The sequence below is a fragment of the Hemiscyllium ocellatum genome, chromosome 19 (genome assembly GCF_020745735.1).
Source record: "Hemiscyllium ocellatum isolate sHemOce1 chromosome 19, sHemOce1.pat.X.cur, whole genome shotgun sequence".
NCBI classification, from domain to species: Eukaryota; Metazoa; Chordata; class Chondrichthyes; order Orectolobiformes; family Hemiscylliidae; genus Hemiscyllium; species Hemiscyllium ocellatum.
Window position 1 is genome coordinate 48625635 of NC_083419.1, and position 6000 is coordinate 48631634.

The following is a 6000-nucleotide window of genomic DNA, read 5'->3' on the forward strand; positions in this document are numbered from 1 at the left end:
TGGTCACTATTGGGACACCAGAATCAGATTTTTTTGGGGACCGCTATGTCTTTCCACACTCTGAATAATTGATTCATTTAACATGCATTCATTCACGGTGCTCAGTGGTGAGCAATGCTGCCTCAGAGCACCGTGGTCCCAGGTTCGATTCCAGCCTCGGGCGACTGTCTGTGTGGAGGTTGCACATTCTCCCTGTGTCTGTGAGGGTTTCCTCCGGGCGCTGTGGTTTCCTCTCATAGGCCAGGTGAATTGGCCACATAGTGTTAGGTGCACTAGAGGGGAGTGGGTTACTCTTCGGAGGGTTGGTTTGGCCAAAGGGCCTGTTTCCACAGTGTTGGGAATCTAATCATGATGTGAAATTGTCTTAGTTTAATTTTTGTCACTGTCTTCCATTTCTTTTCCAGCTTAATTGGATTCATTATTCAGTGAAGGGATATTTCTATGTGTGTTTGGACTTAAAGAAATTACTAGATCCGAAGGACCAGACTCTTTGTTTCGGCCTAATCGAAAGTCCTTAAACTTGCTGAGAGTCTGAGGGAAAGGTCTTCTCTAAACCGAGGCGGAAAAAAACTACAAACATTCTTAAATGACATTTTTGAAATGAAAAATAATTGACCCGTCCAACTGGCTGTGACAGATCAGTTGTTTGCTCAGATATAACATGCATCTAAGGATCTAATTTCCCATAACACTCCAGCAACAGCGTTTTGAGTTTCTGGGAGTTAAGGGGAAGTCGCACCCCCCTGTGGTGAGAGAACATCATTGCAGCGACTTTTTTTTGTGCGTCGCAAGTTCGAGCTAAAGATAAATCTAATTGTAGGTTAATACTGCCATCTAGCAAGCAAATTATTGAATAGCTAACGTGACTTTTTTTATTGATACTTCTTTAGAGCGGACTTAACTCGCGGCAGCTTCCAGTTGAAGCTTCACTGTCAGCGTGAGAGCATGTTTACCGTCGCTGTCTGCTCTCTGATCTGTCAGCCCTTTCTCAGGTGCCAGCACGCCCGCCTCAAAACTACAAACAAATTAGTCACACGCCGGGAGTTTAATAAACAATAACAACAAAAAGCGTGTCTGGCTATCCAGTACTACATTATCAGATCGTTCAGAGAAAAGTTTAAACTGAGGCCAGCTCTGCTGTCTTCCATGCTTTCTAAAGATTCCAAAGCATCATTTCAAAAATGACCCAGGAAGTTGGTCATGACCAGTTTGGCCATGACCAAATGACCAGTATTTTGACCCTCAATCAACAATCCAAAAAAACTGATTCTTTCAAAATTGCAGTTTCTGTACAAGTGAACTGCACTGCTTCCTACATTCCAACATTACCTGTAAAGTGCATTGCGATAACTGATGCTCGTGAAAAGCACTGTGGAAAATGCAAATCTTTCACTGAAAGTTGAGGAATCAGTGATTCGCCGGTGTACAAATGGGTTACATCCAAGGAATTTCACTTGTCACTTTACTTCTATCTATTACTATCAGCAGCAACAGTGGCTCCCAGCTATATCTCCATAACACATGTTAATAGTCCCTCTGGCTCCTTCAGAAGCACTTGGATTAATAATTTTCCTTATCAATTAGATATTAGCTTTGAACTCAATAACGTAAACTCGTCTTACTTCAGTGCTGACGAAAAGTTTTTAATATTTACGCAGTGCAGGCACTGTTAGAGGTAACCGATTGGTTATATGATTTCACAGAAAATTCTTCATGACAGCAAATGCCTGCATTAAAGTTGTTATGCCTATTTAATTTATTCACTTTGAGTTATGAAACCACTCAATCAGCTATTTTAGCACTTCAAAGTTGTTCAAAATCAGTTGTTGAGGTATTCCTTTGTCTTTTGGGGTGTCCAGGGAGGGATGTGGGCTAGGTGGATTAATCATAGGAAATGTAGGGTCATGGGGATTGGGCAGGAGCTCTTAGGAGGATTAGTGTTGACTCAAACAGCTGAATGGCCTGCTTCCACACTGTAAGGAATCTGCAATTGGTTTTATAGCTTTAGCAAAATTAAGATATGTTGGCTAGCAACAAGCAGTTTATGTTTAAACCAGGGCCACATTTCTTCAAAATATTCTCCAAAATGCTGCTCAAGCAAGTAGAATCATCATAGAATTCCCGCAAAGTGGAAACAGGTCCTTCAGGCCAATAAGTGCACACTGATCTTCTGAAGAGTAACCCACCAAGATCTACTCCCCTACCTTACTTTCCTATATTTACCCTTTGACTAATGCACCTAACCTACATATCCCTGAACACTATGGGCAATTCTAACATGTCTAATTCACCGGACCTGCACATCTTTGGACTGTGGGAGGAAACTGGAGCATCCAGAGGAAACTCACACAGACACAGGAAGAATGTGCAAACTCCACACAAATAGTCACACAAGTCCAGAATCAAACCTGAGTCCCTGGCACTTGGAGACAGCAGGGTTAACCACTGAGCCACTGGGCCACCCAAAGTACATTTTCTATTTTTATGTGTACAACACAGATGACAAATTCTGAACAATTAACTTCCATAAATAGCAACTAGATCAATGAATAGCTAATTTGTTTTTTGGTCATGTTGGTTTCATTCAAATAAAGAAGATTTTTCTAATCCTCCTTTGATAACAACAACATTCATCAATTGAAGCAGTCAGAAAGGGGCTCAGTTTAATATCTCATTAAAGAAATTAATGGAAGTAACGGCAAGGAAACTGATCATTCACCAACTGTTTTGGTTACCCTTGAATTGCAAAAATAATTATGATAATAACTACCCACCAAGTTCTCATTTCCCTTCAATTCATCTTCCTTTACCCATTTAGCTAACTTAATATTGATTATTGACATAGTTTTTGTCTCAGTTATTAGCATTGGAAATGAAATTCCATAGTTTTTAGCATTCTTGTGTGGAAATAAGATTTTTCTAGCTCTGTGTTCTATTACATTTACAAAATGTAAATTACATTTACATTTACAGAGAAGTCTTAATGGAATTGTGTTGAACTTTGATGGGACCACAGCCAGAGGAATGTGTGCAGTTCTGCTCAGAAGAAACAGGAGCAGGACTAGGCTACCTGACCTGTTGAGCTTGCTCCACCATTCAATAAGATCATGATTGATCTTTTCATGAACTCAGCTCCACCTCTCCACTAGTTCAACATAACCCTTTATTTCTCTACTGTTCTAAAATCTATCTTTGCCTTAAAACATTCAATGAGGTACCCTCAACTACTTCACTGGGCAGGGAATTCCACAGATTCACATCCCTCTGGGTGAAGAAGTTCCTCCTCAACTCAGTTGTAAATCTGCTTCCCCTTATTTTGAGGCTATGCCCCCTAGTTGTAGTTTTACCCACCAGTGGAAACCACTTCCTTGCTTCGCTTCATAATTGTAAATAAGATCTGTCTCATTCTTCTGATTCCAATGAGCATAGCCCCAGTCTACTCAATCGCTACTTATAAACCAACCCTCTCAACTCCAGAATCAACCTAGCGAACCACCTCTGCACCCCCTCGAGTGTAGCACATCCTTTCTCATGGAAGGAGACCAAAAATGTACACAATATGTCAGATACATCCTCATCAGCATCCTAACCAGCTGCAGCATAACTAGCCAATTTTAAATTCCATCCCTCTAGCAATGAAGAACAATAATCCATTTGCATTCTTAATTACCTGCTGCACCCGCAATCCAACTTTTTGTTATTCATGCACAAGGACACCCAATCCCCTCTTTGTAGCAGTATGCTGCAATTTTTCACCATTTAAATAAAAAATCCACTTTGCTGATATTTGTACCAAGGGAATAATCTCACATTTACCAACATTGCACTCAATTTGCCAGACTGTTGGCCACTCATTTAACCTATTTATATCCCTCTGCAGCCTTTCAGTGTCCTTTGCACACTTTGCTATACTACTGGCTGCCATATTACAGCAATGATGTGATTGCTCTGCAAGGAATGCAGAGAAGATTCACCAGGATGCTCTCTGGGAATGAAAATTTAAATTATAAAGAAAGGTAGGATAAGCTTTGTTGTTTTCGTTGGAGCAGAGAAGACTAAGGGACAATCTGAAAACGGTGTACAAGATTATGAGAGACATAGATAGAATGGATAAGGAGCAGCTTATTTGAAGGGTCAGTCACGAGGGGACATGGGTTCAAGGTGAAGGGAAGGAGGTTTTGGAGGGGACACGAAGAAAAGCTTCTTTACCCAGAGGGGGATGATGTTCTGGAACGTGTTGCCTGGGAGGGTGGTATAGCCAGGTTGCCTCACAGCTTTTTAGAACTATCTGAAGGAGCACTTGGCATGTTGTAATATTCAAGCCATGTGCTAGTAAATGAGATTATGTTGAAGGTGTTTCTCCAATGTCAGTGCAAACCAATCGGCTGAAGGACCTCTTCTGCACTGACTGATTCTATTTTTATTCCAATTGGCCCATGTTCTTAAATCCTTAACTACTGAAAATAATTTTCTATATCCTGCCCCATTCCCTAATAATTTCAAGTACTACTATCATGCCTCTGATTGAATGGTAATACAGTAGGCTCTCAAATTTATTCTTCTGCTGATGTTTTATGTGTCATTCATGGTTCACACTCTCGACTCTGATCTCCAGCAGATACTCCTGCTCCTTAGATGCTGCAGGGCTGGCTGTGCTTTTCCAGCACCACACTCTCCACACGGTTCAACTAGTACCATTCTTGCCTCTCAGTCAGCAGGCTAGTTGGTTCAAATCCCATTTGAACATAAAAATCTCAACTGCAATAACCAGGGAGTGCTGCAGTGTCAGTGATGTTGATATTTAGAGGATATACTAAACCAAGAGCCTGTCTCCCCTCTTGGGTGGTTGCAGAAGATCTCGTGATACTATACTGAAGAACAGGTAAAAACAATGACTGCAGATCCTGGAAACCAGAATCTAGATTAGAGTGGTGCTGAAAAAACACAGCAGTTCAGGCAGCATCTGAGGAGCAGTAAAATCGACATTTCGGGCAAAAGCCCTTCATCAGGAATACTGAAGAACAGCAGTGCGTTATTTTTGCTGTCCTTGCCAATATTTACTCCTTAATCAGCATTACAAAAATAGGTTATCTTATCATTATTTCATAGCAGTGTGTGGGAGCTTGTCAAGCAAATAACTGCTGCATTTATTAGATTACTGCAGTGTTTCTACCTCAAATGTACTTCATTGGCTATAAAGTGTTGGCAATGTCCTGAGATCTCACAAGTTGCTATTTAAATCCAGACCTCTCTTTGAATGGGCTTGAAAGTAAAACTTCTGACAAAATGTGTAAGATTAATAAAACCGAGATAATTTGTACTTCTAGAAGAGCCTTTGAAAGCTCAAGATTTAAGTGCTAAGTAGCTTTGAAACATATGTACATTACCCCTTGCACCTATCCATGCTTTCCACTGTACTTATCCTTCCCAGATTAACTCCTTTCCACCCAGCAGATTTCTTCTACCTATTATCATCACTTTGCTGAAAGCACTCTTTAAAATTATGAAGAAAAGGTTAAAATATTGTAATTATTTGCAGAACCAACTGTTCTATGGAGCAGTTAGGAAGAACATAGCTTCCCTCAAGGACCTAACTATTTTAGTTCTCATGCATTGCATTATGTTCCAGAAAAACATGTATTTTTCTCATTTTCTTCTTTAGTTATGTTTATTTAAAACTTCCTGAGAACTAGTAAAGTAGGAAATAAAAGGGCAGGAGCAAGTGGCCTGTAGGCAGACTCTTACTTCACTTTAAGTTAATTTGCAAAATTGTCCTTGGTATAAATGAGAAGTTTCAAAAGTCAGAAAGTATATGAATGTTACTTTCAACTGGTCACATCCCAGTGCTAAACACAATGTTGAATGACCCTGATTGTACCTTTAACTTTACTCAGAGAAACTGTCAGGATTTTCTTCAATCTGTTGCAGAGAACCAAATGAGTAAAAATACATCTCCAATATTAAACACTATGAAGGAAGAAGAATCAGAATACTTCTCTC